This window comes from Hypanus sabinus, chromosome 23, assembly GCF_030144855.1.
Source record: "Hypanus sabinus isolate sHypSab1 chromosome 23, sHypSab1.hap1, whole genome shotgun sequence".
Classification (NCBI taxonomy): domain Eukaryota; kingdom Metazoa; phylum Chordata; class Chondrichthyes; order Myliobatiformes; family Dasyatidae; genus Hypanus; species Hypanus sabinus.
Window position 1 is genome coordinate 32476431 of NC_082728.1, and position 18344 is coordinate 32494774.

At 40.2% G+C, this 18344-nt stretch overlaps 1 protein-coding gene and 1 long non-coding RNA gene across 4 annotated transcripts in view; one reads left to right on the top strand and one right to left on the bottom strand.

Moving 5' to 3' along the window:
• LOC132380097 (uncharacterized) overlaps nucleotides 1-10530 on the top strand; it is a 42416-nt gene extending 31886 nt beyond the window's left edge. The window contains exons 2-3 of the long non-coding RNA XR_009507640.1: nucleotides 3619-3716; nucleotides 7454-10530. This is a non-coding gene — a long non-coding RNA (uncharacterized LOC132380097). The remainder of the gene's footprint in view (nucleotides 1-3618; nucleotides 3717-7453) is intronic.
• LOC132380096 (septin-9-like) overlaps nucleotides 1-18344 on the bottom strand; it is a 307781-nt gene that overhangs the window by 166057 nt on the left and 123380 nt on the right. The gene's annotated exons all lie outside the window — the stretch shown is intronic.

Consider the following 18344-nt stretch of genomic DNA (forward strand, 5'->3'; position numbering starts at 1 on the left):
CTCCACTGGTAACTGGCAGCTAAGAAGAATAGGATCCCTATATTCCCACTCTCTGTTTTCTGCCGATTGGCCAATGCTTCACCTATACTAGCAACTTCCTTGTAATTCCACGGGCGCTTATATTGCTAAGCAACCTCATGTGTGGCACTTCATCAAAGGCCTGCTGAAAATCAAAGTACACCACGTCCACTGCATCTCCTTTGTCTATCCCACTTGTAATTTCCTCAAAAAAATTGCAGCAGTTTAGTCAGGCAGGATTTTCCTTTCAGGAAACCATGCTGGCTTTGGCCTATCTTGTCATGTGCCTCCAGGTACTCCGTAATCTCATCCCTAACAATCGATTCAACCAACTTCCCAACCACTGATGTCAGGCTAACAGCTCTATAGTTTCCTTTCTGCTGCTTCCCACCCTTTCTAAATAGCAGAGTAGCATTTGCAATTTTCTAGTCATCTGGTACAATGCCAGAATCTATTGGTTCTTCAAAGATAATTGATATTGCCACCGCAATCTCTTCAGCTACTTCCTTCAGAACCCAAGCACGCATTCCATTAGGTCCAGGAGATTTATCCACCCTCAGTCCATTAAGATTCCTGAACACCTTCTCAGTCGTAATTTTCTCTGCACATACTTCACTTCCCTGACACTCTTGAATGTCTGGTTTACTGCAGATGTCTTCCATTGTGAAGACTGCTGCAAAATGTGCATTCAGTTCCTCTGCCATCTCTGTGTCTCTCATTACACTATCTCCAGTGTCATTTTCTATTGGTCCTATATCTACTCTCAACTGTCTTTTCCAACTAAATTTAAAACTCATATTTAGTTGTCATATTTACAACTGAACTGATCAAAATGTCATACCTTTGAACTTCAGAAATCAATTGAAATTTACAATAAAATTTTGCAATTTAGCTCATTTTCATCTCAATATCAAAACCAAAGACTTTCTTTTAGCTTCTGTTAATACTAGTGGGAGGCAACATTCACGCATTTGCTTACTTATTTAGTATGGGTATATGGCATCTCGGAAGATTTTCCATAGGTTGACAACATTTTCAATTAATTGCCCTCAGTACTTGCACCATCTCCTCAAATGCAGTCTGAAAAATTATGTCTTTAGGCATCACACAGAGCACCCCTGCTAAAAGTAAGCCATTGCAGCTGGCGTGTGCATAGTACACTCACTGCTGTTGTCATTCCTTCATTCTCACAGTGTAGGATATGTTTATTAGTTTGCAAAACCACCTGGATTTGATTTTAGGCTATTTTAAGGCACCACAACGTCTTGCAGAGACTTTGACACATCTTGGACATGATGTTGCATCACTGTTCAATAAAATAAGCAATATTATTATCTTCCAAATGTAGTTCTTGTATCTGCTCATAATGCATAAAGTTAACAACTACAAGTTAATCACACCAGATCTTTCATTAATATAGTTTTATGTACACCACACTCAAGGAGGACTAAAATTCTGAATTAACTCATTGCATTTACCTATGGAAATTACATAAACAGTCTTAAAGAACACAAGAATTTGCTTCACAGCAGTCAATCTATGCTCAGTAGGCATTATATTTGGGAACCTGAGAAAGTGGCCACTGAGTACATGTTTGTGGCCTTCCACTGCGGTAGCACAGTCACTTCAAGATGCAACAGGATGTGCATTCAGTGATGCTCTTCTGCAAGCTGCTGTTGTAGCACCTGGCTATTTGAGTTACTGTCACCTTCCCGTCAGCTGGAACCAGTCTGGCCATTTTCCACTGACCTCTCCCGTCAACAAGGTTTTACTTTCCTACAGAACTGCTGCTCACTGGATGTTTTTCCCTTTGCTTTTTTTTTGCACCATTTCTCTGTAAACTCTAGAGAAAACCCTAGGAAGTTAGTAGTTTCTAAGATACTCATATTACTCTATCGAACACCAATGATCATTCCACAGTCAAAGTCATGTTTCTTCCCCATTCTGATTTTGGCCTGACCAGCAACTGAACCTCTTGACCATACTTGTGTGCTTTTATGCACTGAGTTGCTGCTTTAGGATGGCTGATTAGATATTTGCATTAACGACCAGGCGTACAGGTGTAGCTGATAAAATGGCCATTGAATACAGAGATAATGCAGCCCCCAAATTATATACTTAAGTAAATAGCATAGTAACTTTACATTTTTTCTTTATTCCCACATCAGGATTCTGAGATTACCACTAACCAGAAACTTAATGCTGTTAAGTGTGAGGTGCTAAATTTTGGTAAGAATAATCAAAATAGGACATACATGGTAAATGGTAGGACATTGAAGAATGCAGTAGAACAGAGTGATCTAGGAATAATGGTGCATAGTTCCCTGAAGGTGGAATCTCATGTGGATAGGGTGGTGAAGAAAGCTTTTGGTATGCTGGCCTTTATAAATCAGAGCATTGAATATAGGAGTTGGGATGTAATGTTAAAATTGTACAAGGCATTGGTGAGACCAAATTTGGAGTATTGTGTACAGTTCTGGTCACTGAATTATAGAAAAGATGTCAACAAATTAGAGAGAGTACAGAGGAGATTTACCAGAATGTTACCTGGGTTTCAGCACCTAAGTTACAGAGAGAGGTTGAGCAAGTTAGGTCTTTATTCTTTGGAGCATAGAAGGTTGAGGGGGTGACTTGACAGAGATATTTAAAATGATGAGGGGGATTAGAGTTGATGTGGATAGGCTTTTTCCATTGAGAGTAGAGGAGATTTAAACAAGAGGACATGAGTTGAGATTTAAGGGACAAAAGTTTAGGGGTAACACGAGGGGGAACGTCTTTACTCAGAGAGTGGTAGCTGTGTAGAATGAGCTTCCAGTAGAAGTGGTAGAGGCAGGTTCGATTTTGTCATTTAAAAAAAAAATTGGATAGGTATACGGACAGGAACGGAATGGAGGGCTATGGGTTGAGTGCAGGTAGGTGGAACTAAGTGAGAGTAAGCGTTTAGCATGGACTAGAAGGGCTGAGATGGCCTGTTTCCGTGCTGTAATTGTTATATGGTTACATGGTTAGTCAATCAGTCCCATTAACACTGATTAGTTGGACATAAACACTTGCAAGAGCCAAGTACTCTGCTTAGAATGGTTCATTCTGTGGTCTTGTGAGTCACTTTGGCCAAAGGTTCAAGTTCGCAGAGTGATGTGATGTTAAAAGCTTGCTGGAAATAGTGCAACCACACATTCAGAATTTTATAAAACTCAGAATAAAAGCAATGGCTCAAATTGCATCACTGCAGGACCTTACAATCACTTTGCACCCACAGGATGTAGTACGGCAACCTAACTAAATATATCACAAATAGCTTCTGAGCCTTAGTTACCAAAAACAAAAGAAGTGCAACAGTATTTATGATACAGGGCACAACCAGTCCTAAGTTTACCTCCTAGTTCAACAGGTAGTCAATTTTTCATCATTTATCCAAGTCATGAAACTTATGACATAAAAATCAACATTGTCATTCTAGTTGTTTAAGTAGATAGCTTACTACTTTTTGATTAAAATTGCTTACCACTATACTATTGGCAAAAAAAAGCCTTTGCCATTATTTTCTTAATAATCTTATAAGGTCATAGAGTTTTGATTTCATGATTGTTTCTTCTTTAGCTAAACAGATTTCCAGACAAGGTGGAATTTATCACCATCAAAGGATAAGTGCCTGAGTGCTGCAGCATTGCCAGAAATTTTATCCAAATGGTGAACCTGTAAGTAAAGTATGAATCTAAATATGGCATGTAATTTGAGATCGAACTTGTGCCATCTAAATGCAGAAGACATAATTTTTTATGCTGTAATTATAATTGACACAACTTTATGTCAAAACATTAATAGAGGAAATATTTAAAATGAACCTGATGACACTAGCTGGGATGATTTAATTAAAAAGGTTGCCAATGACAATATCTACAGGATATTAAATAGCCTTTATGTTTAATGTCCTGTATGTTGCTTTAATACATTTTCCCAGACAAAAAGTTTCATACTTATCAGAAAAACCTAAAATAATTCAGATAGGAAATACAGCTTGCATCAGTTTTCAGAACTAACACAGAAAAATCTATGCGGGCTAACCTAAGGTCCTTGTCTAAATAAACACTTCTCCATTGTTTTATAGCTTCAGCTGCCAGAAAACTCTTGTATACCCCAGGCCAAGCTCTTATCTTGTCTAGGCCCAGTGATTCAGGAGAGAGTGTATTCAGTGCTATAATAGTTACTGACGATTGAACCATCGTGCTCAACAACTTACACTGTTACATCTGCATTGGACATCTTTGAGTTGGTGGCCTGGACAATATTCAGGGATTTATCTTTGAGTCTGAATGCCACTGAATATCACGACCTGCATGGATGAGTGTGAGCCTTTGAAAACTGTGGTGAACTACATACACCTGTCTGGACACAACCCCCCCCCCCCCCCCCCCCGCTGACTGCTCCTGTGGCTCCTCCCACTGACCCCGGTATAAAGGCGATTGGAGCCACAGCCCCTTCCTCAGTCTCCAGAATGTTGTGTGATGGTCACTTGCTGCTTGTGCTTTCTTCCAGCCAATAAAAGCCTACCTTAACTCACGTCTCAGAGTTATTGATGGTGCATCAAAAACATATCGGATCATACCTGAACTGAAAGCTGTGGATGAACCACGAGATTCGTAGTCTACTGAGGACAAGATCTGTGGCATTCAAGACCAGTGAATCAGAAATATACATGAATTCCAGGGACGACCTATAGAAGGCTAATTTAAGAGCAAGAAAACAGTTCTAACTGAGGATCGGATGCATATCGGCTCTGGCAGGGTTTGCAGGCCATTACTCCCTACAAAGTGAAACCTAACTCTTATATTTTGTAACTTCAAAACATTAAACCAATTCAAAGGAAGGTATGGGAGTCTGGGAATGGGGCTCCAACTTCATCTTTTACTTTAAGCGAGACAAGCACTTATCACGTGGTAGCATGATGATATATACAATTCACATATTCATACATATAACCATAACAAATTACATAAAATGCTTAATCAAACAATCATTTACAAGACTACTCAAATATTACTTAAGTATTAAATCCACACTCCTCCCTGCTTCATTATGAATTCCAACTTGATATAGAATGCATCTCAACTATATACACAGTATACAATATAATACAACTATTATATCTATAAATTTACACACATTGTTGGTAGAATCTCAGATGGAGATGACAGGGTGTACATGTGTGAGATACGCCAATTAGTGGAGTGGTGTCACAGCAACAACCTTGCAATCAACGTCAAAAGATGAATGAGCTGGCTGTGGACTTCAGGAAGGGTAGGATGAAGAAACACACACCAATCCTCATAGAGGGATCAGAAGTGGAGAGAGTGAGCAGCTTCAAGTCCCTGGGGGTCAAGATCTTTGAGGACCTAACCTGGTCCCAGCATATTGATGCAGTTATAAGGAACGCAAGACAGCGACTATACTTCTTTAGGAGTTTGAAGAGATTTGGTATGTCAACAAAAACACTCAAAAACTTCTATAGATGCACCGTGGAGAGCATTCTGACAGGCTTCATCACTCTTTGGTATGGGGGGGGGGGGGTGATGCTGCACAGGACTGAAAGAAGCTGCAGAGGATCATAAATTTAGTCAGCTCCATCTTCGGTACTAGCCTACAAAGTACCCAAGATATCTTCAAGGAGTGATATCTCAGCAAGGCAGCATCCATTATTAAGGATTTCCAGCACACAGGGCATTCCCTTTCTTGTTGTTGCCATCAGGTAGGAGGTACAGAAGCCTGAAAGCACACACTCAGCAATTCAGGAACAGCTTCTTCCCATCTGCCATCTGATTCCTAAATGGACATTAAACCCATGAACGCTACCTCACTTTTTAAATATATATCATTTCTGTTTTTCACACAATGTTTAATTTATTCAATATATGTATACTGTAATTGATTTACCTATTTATTATTATTTGTTTCTCTTCTTCTTCTAAATTATGTATTGCATTGAAATGCTATTGCTAAGTTAACAAATTCCACAACATGGTCCAGTGATAATAAACACAATTCTGATTCTGATTATACAGGCATCCACAGCATGGGAAATTTTAAATTGTGCCATTCAGACTTAATCACTGTGGAGGCTTTCTTACTGTTGTGGGTTAACATTTTTCCTGACATTTACTTGGCAGGTGAGAATTGTAACTGTGAAGCAACCTCAGGTTCTGAGGTCTCCGCCGTGGTGATGGTAGGAGCTGACTCTGGGACTGCAGGAAGTCGTTCTGACAGTGGGAGCCATATATTTTCTCTCACATTTGACTCTGTTTTCTTCAACTGATCAATGCATCACCTCTAAATAGTATAGGACACAATCTCCATTGTGTTCGAGAGTGGTCCATTTCTGTCCTCAATCTTCCAGCGTACCTACTTTGTAGTCCCTCTCCAGGTCAACTTGTCCAGGAGGTAAACATCAAATTCTTCTTGTTTGAAGAGCGTCCAATTTGTCTCAGTTGTTTTCCCAGCATACTCTTTCTGAGAATGGGTTTCAGGCGATCCAAGTGTAAGTACAAGGAATGAACCAGGAGCAGCATTGCTGGTGAGTTCTTGGTTGTGTACTGTGCTGCACTGCGATAGGCAAGGAGGCAGATGATGAGCTTCTAAGTTTAGTGTGTTCTGCTGATATTGTTTGCTGTGTGTTCTTTAGACTTTGGACAAACCTTTCCGCCAATCATTTGTAGCTGGGTGGTAGAGTGCAGATGTAATATGTATTATTCCATTCATTTTTAGGAAAGACTGAAGCTGTTCCCTCACCAACTGTGGTCCATTGTCACTGACTAGGTGTTCTGGAGCACCAGTCTTTGTGAAAACGCTTCTTTGTACCTCAACAGCATGCGAGGCTATAGTGGAGGCTATTAGGAACACTTCCAGCCACTTTGTAGCTGTGTCCACAACTTCCTAGAAATGGGTGCCCTTGTGCAATATCCACACAAATCCTCCGCAAGGAAATGCAGGCCCTTCTCAGGGATAGAGAGGCACTATTCTGACACCTTCTTGGCATGTTGGTATCCTGTACATTGCATAGAAAGTGGCTTGATCTACTGATCTATCCCAGGTCACCAGCCAAAGTTTTGAGCCAATGATTTCATTTTAACCATGCCAAGATGACTGGTATGTAGCTCTTCCAACACTATAATGCTCAACTTGGATGGTACCCTCAATCCCCCTCATAAGGCAACCTCTGTCAAGGGCAAGTTAATCCTGACACTGGTAAAACTGGGAGGAGCTGGAGCTTCTGTTGCACATTTTTGGTAGCCATGTAGACCTGAGACGATGCTTGTTTTCTTTCTGGTTTCCCTTGGTAACATCTCTACTGTAAATGGAGGTCTTTCAATTTGCGTTAAGGAGAATGCGTCAAGAGGAGTAACTTTTTTTGAATTTTTTTTCCTCTTTTTCCTTTTTCAAGGTAGTTGCAACAATGGACACCAGTGATTGATCAAAAACATCAGAAAATTGGGAGATGCTGGAAATCCAGAACAACACACACAAAATACTGGAGGAACTCAGCAGGCCAGGCAGTATGTATGGAAAAGAGTAAACAACCAACATTTTGGGCCAACACCCTTCATCAGGAATGGAGAAGAAGGGGAGAAGTCAGAGGAAGTAGTACAAGATCGAAGTGTCAGTAACAGTCGATGTTTTGGGCCAAGACCAGTAACGAGGGTCAGCTCTCTCCCATACAAGTACCAGTTAAAACATTTTACACCTAAACCAGACTCAAGGCCTCTCTGTTAATCTGTGGATAATTTTTCTCTGCGGTGGTAAGGGAACATGATGCAAAGGCTGTGGGGCATTCACTTCCATCACTCATAACATTACATGGCTGCACCTATACTTGAAGGTGAGTTCTCACTCCATGACATGACATGAATACATGACATTCATATACCATAAGGCAAAGCATCACAGGTAAGCTTTACTGGATGATGTTAATCATAATGTGTGAGCACAGTGTTTGATGTCAACACTTCCTTCACCTTTTTGAAAGCATCTTCACATTGCTTTGTCCTTTGCCTTTTCTTCCTGTTCTGCAATAATGAGTTCAAGGTGTGGAGCACAGTAGCCAGGTTTGACAGGAACCTATTACAGTAGTTGACAAATCCTAAAAAGAACTACAACTCTGAGAGATCCTTTGTCCTCGGGGTATCCAACACTGCTTGACTTTTCTCAGCACACTTGTGTAATCCCTCTGCAATGTTGTTGGGGTGGAACTGGACTCTCCGACGGTGATGTCTGAAAAGAGGATGCTGTCCAAGTTGCATGCCATTTTGGACAATGACTCCCATCCACTCCATAATGTATTGGATAGGCACAGGAGTACATTCAGCCAGAGACTCAGTTCACTGAGATGCAACACTGTACATCATAGGAAATCATTCCTACCTGTGGCCATCAAACTTCACAACTCCTCCCTCAGAGTGTCAGATACCCTGAACCAGTAGGCTGGTCTTGGACTTATTTCCACTTGGCATGATTAACTTGGTATTATTTAATTATTTATGGTTTTATATTGCTATATTTCTACACTATTCTTGGTTGGTGCAGCTGTAACGAAACCCAGTTTCCCTCGGGATTAATAAAGTATGTTTGTCTGTCTGTCTGTCTGTCTGTCTGTCAGTCAGTCAGTCAACAGTGTGACCGCAATAAACAACTCTTGGTTTAATGGATTCACACTTGTCGCATTGTGCTCTACACACATAATTTTCAATCTTTTAGCACTACCTTGAGGTTTTGGAGATGTTCCTACTCAGCAGCAATGCAGTCAACTGGGTCTCATTGAGTGCCGGGGCAGCCTTGCAGCACCTGGTCTATTGCTTTCTGCCAGAGTTCAGGTGCAGAGACTACTCCAGAAATAAGACTATTAGAGTGATAAAGCTCTTTGTGAGGGCCTGCAGTGAGAAAAACTTTGGACTCTTCTTTCATCTCCATCTGCAGCTAGGCCTTAGCTAAGTCCACTTTGATGAAATCTTACCCTCCAGAAAGGTTTGCAATGATATCCTCTATGCTGAACAGAGTGCATTGATCAACTTTCAGTACTGGGTTATTGGTGATTTTAATATCACGACAGATCCTGATAAACCCACTCTTCTTGGTGACTGGGACCACTGTCATTGCCCACAGGCAATGGAACTTTGGAAAGAATTCCTTTAGCCTCCACGCAGCTACTTTATCACGGATAGTACAGGGAATCAGATGGTCTTTGTAACACTTGGATGTGGCATTTTCATTTGACACTAGTTTGCGCTTGATATGTTCGAATTTTCCAATGCCATACCTTAAATATTGTGGCATCATCCAGTATCTTTCTTAATTTGCTCTTAGTTGGCTTCATTGCAGAGGATATGGATTGCAATTGATGGATGGACGTCCAATCAAGTTGTAGTTGTCTCAGCCATTCACATCCCCACAATATTGTTCCTCCTGTTTTTACCATACACAAGCTCGATGAGGATTATTGGTTATTGTGTTTCATTGTTACGAATGTCGTTCCCACAGGAGTTAATTTTTGTCCAGTATATGTTCTTAGTTGGATATCTGGAGGCTTCAGTTTAATATCTTTGAAAAGCTTCTCAAACTCATTTTGTGGAATGTCTGAAACAGTTGAACTAGTGTCAATTCCATTTTAATATATTTACCCTTCACTTCCGGTGTAAGCCATATTACTTGTCTTTTGCCAGCTTTTACACTGTTAATCTCAAGACTACACAAGTCCTGCGTCACTCTCACCATTATCATATTTTTCACCAACAGCATGAAGCTCACTTTGAAGCTGCAATTTGACTTTTTAATTTTTCTTCTTCCCTGGGCATGCCATTTTTAATGTCTGCCTGATATGCTCTTTGCATGTGACCTACTTTGTTACATTTTCTGTAAGTTTTGCTTTTAAATCTACATTTGTTTGGTGTATGTGAGTCCCTGCCACAACGTTAACACAATTTGTTCAGTCAGGCTGTTTTCTATTTGGTCATTGCAATTTTGTTCATGCTCACTGTCATTCTTCACTGCAACTCAATTAAATCTCTTCCTGCATTTTCCATTGAAACAGCTATTTCAACTGCTTTTTTAAATGTGAAACTAAATAATCTCTCAGTGCATCAGTAAGCCCACCAATGAACTGACAATACTCAGTCACCTTCTTCAATTCAATGACATATGATGAAATGGACTTTCCTTCCTTTTGATTCCACTTATGAAACTTAAAGTGCTCTTTAATCAACAATGGCTTTGGTTCTAAACAATCCTGCATTATTTTAGCAATAGTGCCAAAATTCAATTCTCCTGGATTATTTGGAGCAGGCAAACTTTGAAACAAACTGTATTCCTTTGAACCCAATGCACTCAACAAAATTGGTACTTGTTTCTCATTGGCTATTCCATTTGCTTCAAAAATATCGTTCAATATATAAAATACAATTATGTTGTGTAATCAAATATTTTCATACATTCTGATGTAGCCAGCCACTTTTGATCTTTTTTATGATTATTATCACATGGTACTCTGTTTACAAAACTGTAAATTCTTCTATTTACTACTATTTCATTAAACTCGATAATCTCTACATGTGCTGCATTGTATTTTTTTAATTTACTATCTCTTGCTGCTTTTTTTTAGTTCAGACGTTCCACTGCACTTCAACAGGTTGATATCTGTCTTGGGTTCAGTTTAAGAAAGTACCTAATGCAGATCTAACTTCATCTTTTACTTTTAGCGAGGCTCTCACGTATCCCGTGGTAGCATGGTGACATATGCAATTCATGTAACCATAATGAATTATATAAACAAAAATACTTAATCAAACAATATATTTACAAGATTATTCAAATTTTATGGAAATGTTAAATACACATTGCTGTGATGCTTCACTCCCAGATAGAAACATAGAAACATAGAAAATAGGTGCAGGAGTAGGCCCTTCGGCCCTTCGAGCCTGCACCGCCATTCAGTATGATCGTGGCTGATCATCCAACTCAGAACCCTGTACCTGCTTTCTCTCCAAACCCCCTGATCCCTTTAGCCACAAGGGCCATATCTAACTTCCTCTTAAATATAGCCAATGAACTTGCCTCAACTGCTTCTTGTGGCAGAGAATTCCACAGATTCACCACTCTCTGTGTGAAGAAGTTTTTCCTCATCTCGGTCCAAAAAGGCTTCTCCCTCATCCTCAAACTGTGACTCCTCATTCTGGACTTCCCCAACATCGGAAACAATCTTCCTGCATCTAGCCTGTCCAATCCCTTTAGAATTTTATAGATGAGCTCAACACCTCTTATATAGACTTTGAAAGGGAGAATAATACTGCCTCTGTGCAAATCCCTGCAGCATCTGATGACTTTGTGATCTCTGTCTCAAAAGCCAACATCGAAACATCCTCCAAGAGGATGAACCTTCGCAAGGTGTTGGTCCTAATGGTGTAACTGTTTGGGCATTGAACACCCATGCCAATCAACTGGTTGGAGTGCTCAAGGACATCTTCAATCTCTCAGTGCTGCAGCTGGAGTTTCTAACCTGCTTCAAAATGGTGACAATCATCCCAGTGCCCAAGAAGAGCAGAGTGAGCTGCCTCAACAACCATCACCCAGTGGCACTCACATCTAATGTAATGAAGTACTTTGAGGACTTGTTCATGGCTAAACTCAGCTCCTGCGTAAGCAAAGATCTGGACCCACTGCAATTTGCCTATTACCACAATAGGTCTACAGCAAATGCAATCTCACTGACTTTCAAGTAGGCATTGGATCATCTGCACAAAAGTAATATTTACATCTGCTACTGCTTATTGATAACAGTTCTGCATTCAACACCATCATACACTCAGTTCTAATTAACAACTCCAAAACCTGGGCATCTGTATCTCCCTCTGCAACAGTTTTTCATTTGATATTAAACAGAATGACCTCAAGCTTGATAATAAATTTTACTTTGCACTTTTTAAACTTTGAAACGTTAGCAAGTTATTTTATTTTCCCCTGTACTATAAGCAGTATGATTTCCATAATCATCCAGGATTCTCTGCATACAGTAATGCATTAACCAAATTATAAATAAGTACAAAATAATACAAATTGATGCCCCATGTTTTAAGTTTGCCCGCAGATATTCTCCTCTCTAAGTGATATGAATATCGGGGATTTACCACTAATGTTCAGCAACTAATTATACAATAGTTTAATCCAGGGATCCATGTATGGAATATATTTGTCATCTGAACAGGGTATAATGTCTTTCACACTTGCTCCCACATCTGTTGCTCCAAACTTTCAATCAAAATTCCAAGATACTTCAGTGGTTTGAAGCTTGCCACAACCTGCGAAATGTTGCACAACAATGACTGAAGAGTTGTGAACAAACTTAAACTTTATATTCTCTAATCAACAAATGCCTTGTCAATTTTATTTTTGGAATTACTTTTGTTCAAGTTCCATTTGCCAAATGGATCGCCTGTATCTTGTGATCCAGTTCCAGTTTTCTCCATTTAAGGCTTGACTGACTTGCCAGGCATTCCTGTTTCTTCCTTAACAATAAAATCAACTTCACCCTTATTGTAAATGCAAGCAATTTTTGCAAATGCTGAAAATCCAGAGCAACACACACAAAATGCTGTAGGAACACAGCAGTTCAGACAGCTGCAATGGAAATGAATAAACAGTCAATATTTTGGGCCAAGACCCTTCATCAACACTGGAATGGAACAGGGGGAGAGTTGCCACAATAAAAAAGGGGAAGGAAGGGGAAGGAGGACAAGCTAGAAGGTTCTAGGTGGGTGGAGGAGGGGTGGATGAAGTAAGAAGCTGAGAGGTGATAGGTGGAAAAGGCAAAGGGCTGGAAAAGAAGGAACTTGATAGGAGAGAAGAATGGGACATGGGGAAAAGTGAAGGAAGAGGAGTACCAAGGAGGTGATAGGCAGATGAGGAGAAGAGTGAAGAGGTCAGATTGGGGAACAGAAGAGGGAAGGAAGAGGGAAAAGGAATTACCAGGAGAAATCAATGTTCATGCCATCAGGTTGGAGGCTACCAAGACAGAATTTTAGAAGTTGCTCTTCCACCTTGAGAATAGCCTCATCATGGCAGAAGAGGAGGCCGTGTATTTTCAGAATGTGAATGTGAATTGGAATTGGCAACTGGGAAATTCCACTTTTGCAGATAGAGCAGAGGTGCTTGACAAATGGTTCCCCTATTTATGTCAGGTCTCAGGAGATCTCAATCACTGGATACAGTAGACAACCCCAACCTGGAAGGACTGTTTAATGCCCTGTTTGGTGAAGGAGGATGTGAACAGGCAGGTAGTGCTTTTAAATTGCAAAGTGCTTCACAGGAGATCAGCAGGCAACATTTAAATCATCACTCAAAGAGTGTTAGTCAAATGACAGGCTTTAGGAAGTTTTATATAAAACCAAGAACAGAAAGGCATTTTCGGGGTTGAAATTCAGAGAACAGGAACTGTCAGCATAAGATAAAGAAGACTGGACTGGAAGGGCTGAGAAACTTGATTGTTTCAGATCTGGAGATTATAGAGATAAGAAGCAGCAGAGGTTACAAACTCTACAAAGCAAGGGTAAGAGTCCTAAAATAGATATATGTAAATTAGGACATTGGTAGCAGCTTGTTCTCCTACCCATCCCCCTCACTTTTTTTATTCTAGCTTCTTCACCTTTCCTTTCCAGCCCTGATGAAGGTGCTCAGCCTGAAACGTTGGCTCTTTATTTCTCTCCATAAAGGCTTCCTGACCTGCTGAGTTCCTCCATCATTCTGTGGGCAGCAAAGTCGTGGATATTGTCATATACTCAGAGGGCGGAACAAGGGATTCAGATCAAGTAGATTGAAGGAATCAAGCTAATTGGCTACCAAAGTCCTGCATTAGAGTTTCAACAGAGGGAATGAGCCAGGAGCAAAGTTGGGCAACATAAGGTGTGAAAAGACAGCCCTTGATGTAAAGCTTATCTCTGAGCTGAAAGTGACACCGCAGGCTGAAACCGTCTGGTTTAGTTTCAGACAGGCACAGCATGAGCAACAGGACCAGATGTCTGGACACTGAGTTCATAGCTGGAGTTGAACACATTTATGTCAAGGCATCAGTCTTTATGATATTTGGTTGGCACAAGTTCCTGCTCGTTAAACTCCTCACATTGGACTAGCTGTTTGATCATTTATAAACAATAGAGGAATCAGGGAAGATATGGAGGAAGCAGTAGACATGCAAAAGTGGACACTGTACTATCGGCTAATGCCATCAAAGGGCTTTATCTAACCTAAGGTAGATCATGGGGGACATCAAGGCTAGCTATGTTAAAGAAGTCAATGCTATTGACTGGAGAGGTAAGAAAGGAATCATGTGAGTGGCATCGCTTCCAGCTAGTGGACAAGGTGAAGGAGAACGGTAAGGTCAGGTATCTACTGTTCGAGTAGGATGGTTTGACTGTCTATGTGTTGTCCAGAGAGGCAAGAAATGCAAGGTTGCTGAGATTGTAATGGCCTAAAGTGATTGGAAGAATTCAACATTCTTTTGGGAAAAATGGCTGTCTCTGGAAGATTGCAAAGCATTCAAGATTTTGTGAAGCAAGTGAGGCTAGAGCAGGGCAATTACTATTTTTTCTTGAGGAAATAGTATTGACACTTGGAACGGGGAAAGAGGTCAACTATTTGAGGAGAGAGAATCATTAATGACGTCAGACAAGGAAGTTGGGATTGGATTGATGGAGCATCTCATCCTCTCATCCACAAAGGAGAGAACATTGAAGGTTCAGGGCTGGACCTTGCATTGACCTTAGAACTTCATCCCAGAGGGCACCACAAAGTGAGGGCCCGGAACAGGTGTGGAGAAACTAAACTAGTAATTGAGAATATCTTGAATTTCCACACCACTGAAAAGAAGTGATTGTGCCAAAGAAGGTGCTGAGAAGGTTGACAGGGATATTGTCATGGCAGGAAATAATTAATTATGGAGGTGGATTGGTCAAATTGTAGCTGTTTCTTTTGTAATATTAGAGGCCCAGAAGATTTTAACTAAGGTGGATAAATTTGAGGTCTACAGGAAGAGCCTAGTTTATTTCATTGCAAAGGGGGTGGGAGCGGGAAGAGGGAGCAAGTTAAGAACACAGGCACGAAGAAGTGAAAGGGCAGCCAGTTTGACTTATTCACTGATTCACCAGTGGACCTGTTGTATTCCTCTGTCCTCAGGGCTCTAAAGACCCACTATCAAAAAGGGAACAGAATCAGCAAATCCAAAACGGGACAAATGACTATCATAAGTAGAAGTATTACACAGACTGATCCACTTCAGTTGACACAATTCTTTGAGACCTGATCTACTAACACAAACTCACAAAAGGTTTTCACTTTAATTTAACATATAAACTTCAACTTCTGTGACAGAGATGCAGATAGTGCACAGGAAGTCAATGATGCGCAGAAACTTAGCAGTATGCGAGAAATGAATAGAGAGAGAAGAAAAAACAAGCAGTATGCCAGAAACAAACATGAAGGTAGAATGACATTTGAACTGCTATGGTGGTGAAACAGTTAGCGCAAAGCTTTTATGACATGAGGCGTTATGGGGGTCAGAGTTCAATGGTGGCATGGCCAGTAAGGAGTTCATATGTTCTCCCTATGGCCATGTTGATATCCTTGGCCAATGTAAAAAGCCCTGTGCTTAGGCTAGTTTTAGATTAGTAGGTTGCTAAGCAACTCACTTCGCTGGAAGGGCATGTTTTGCACTATATCTCTAAATAAATAAAAATAAATAAACAATAAATGGTAAACAATGCTAAGAAACTAAAAGACACAAGGTTTTCTCAATTTCTCTGGCCTAAACAATTTGTTCAAACGTAATGCCACCAAAAATCATTGAAGGTATTTTGTGCATCAAAACAAAATGGTACAGTATTTCCTCAATTTTAAGTAGCGAATATCTCAATCACAAGATATAGTTTATCAACATTTTTCCCCAGGTCAGTATTATGAAAGCAAACATTTTAAAATCACTAGAGCTGGAACTTCGATGGAAGCTTCCAGCTGATCCTGAGCAGTTGGCCGTACAATCAGCAAGTACTGCTCATGGGGTTGGTTAAGAATCACACTTGGATTCAACTGCCAGTAGCTGGAGTGACAGCAGCTGTTACAGTAAATAGCAGGAAGCTTCCTTCACACATGGTCAGGCAGAGATAGAGGTTGAAAATCACCTGACTAAGAAAACACTGCAGTGCTTATAAATACTGAAAGTAATGCATGAGCCTAGGAATTTTCACTTTATGATAATCCTTGTTGGGAATCCATTATCATCTACTCCCTCTGGTGGTTGGATTACAGACACAAAATAAAATCAACGCACACAGAATGCTCAGCAGGTCAGGCAGCATCTATGGAAATTAATGAACAGTCGACATTTTGGGCTGAGACCCTTGCTTTGGATTTCCAGCAACTGCAGAATTTCTTGGGTTTACAAAAGTAAAATGGTTTCCCACAGGGAGCAATGCAGAGTGCAAACTTTTGAACTGAGAGACTTGCATACAGCAATTAGTACCAGTAAAATACATTTTAAAAGGGATTTGTCACAGGATGTTACACCTTTTCAAACCACCTGTATTTGCTACAATACTTACTGAGGTTCTCAGGAAAATGCTTTATATTAATTGTGTGAAGTTTAATGAGGTGGGTATTCTGAGAATTTAAAGTACAAACAGAAAAAGTTAAATGTTCATTTTCATCATGTTGGAAGAGAAGGGCAGCTTAACCTGGAAACAAGAATTTACAAACATGTTTCTTCCTTTATTGCAATTTAGATTAACTCAATGGCATACTTAAAAAATGAAAATATTTACGAGGTGGATAAGCTTGTGGCCTAAGGTAGAAGGAGTCAATTTTAGAAAACCTAGCACATTTATTTTTCAACATAGTCCCCTCCTACAATTACACACTTAGTCCAGCGGGCGTGGAGCATACGGATCTTGGACCTCCAGAAAGTGTCCACAGATGGGTGATTGATAAGTTTGTGGCCTAAGGTAGAAGGAGATGAGTTATACAGCTCTCGTTACATGCACATGCAGTTCAACTCTTTAAGTGTTTATGCAGAAAGTTTGAAGTTAATAACTACCTTAGGCCACAAACTTATCAATCACCCCGATGAGATATTAACTGATGAGTTATTAACTTCAAACTTTCCAGCAATGTTCAAGAGAAACTGATCACCAAGCCTGTCAATTGTTTCCTACTGCTGCCTTTAGATCTTCTTTATTATTTGTCTGTTTTATGCTAAGAACTTCACTACAAGAAAAACTGCCATTCACAGAGGCAATAAGATGTGCTTATTTTCATTTCTTATTTAATGTGGAAAATCAAGTTGTGTCCTGATGCAGACAAGTACGCAGAAGCCATGGTGTTTCCAAGTATCGTTTCCTTTAGAAAGTTCCTTTATCCACATATTTAAATCAATTGTTTTAATTATGATCAGTTAAATGTCTGAAGGAGATGACTTTTTAAAATTGTGTACAACAAGAAAGATAAAGCATAAAGCTGGAGGGAAAAGAGAACAAAGACAACAGCTTAAAAACAAAATGATAATTACTGAGAGGAGGAGCATTACAGAAAACAGTATCTTATCTACATGTTATCTATATGTTAACGGGATTAGGTCAGGGTAGTAGAGACAACCAAAGTGTACACGAATGTAACAAAAAGGATGAAAGAAATAGTAAGTGTGCAAATAATGTTGACAGTAATAATTAAAGAAAACTCAAACTATTTTGTAAGCAAAGAATGACCTGTTTGTGGAGATGTGAGATATGACAATGTCATGTAATAATTCCTTTTAATCATCCATTTCACAGAGAGGCAGGTAATACTAACGTCATGAGAGAATAGAAATGGCATGCATTAGACAGGATAAAAAGTGTAACTAAAGGGATTTAATGCTAACAGTAAACACAAAGTACACTGCAGATGCTGTGGTCACATCAACACATACAAACAAGCTGGAGGAACTCAGCAGGTCGAGCAGCATCTGTTGAAAGGAGCAGTCAACGTTTCGGGCCGAGACCCTTTGTCAGGACTGAAGAGGGAAGGGGCAGGGGCCTATAAAAAGGTGGGGGGAGGGGGGAAGGTGCCAGGTGAAAAACCAATCAGAGAAAAGATCAAGGGGTGGAGGAGGGGAAGCAGGGAGGAGATAGGCTGGAGAGGTGAAGAAGGAATGTAAGGGGAAAGCACTATGGGTAGCAGAAGAAGACAGAATCATGAGAGGGGTAATAGGCAGCTAGAAGAGGAGGCAGAGTGAATGTGGGATGGGGGAAGGGAGAGTGAGGGAATTA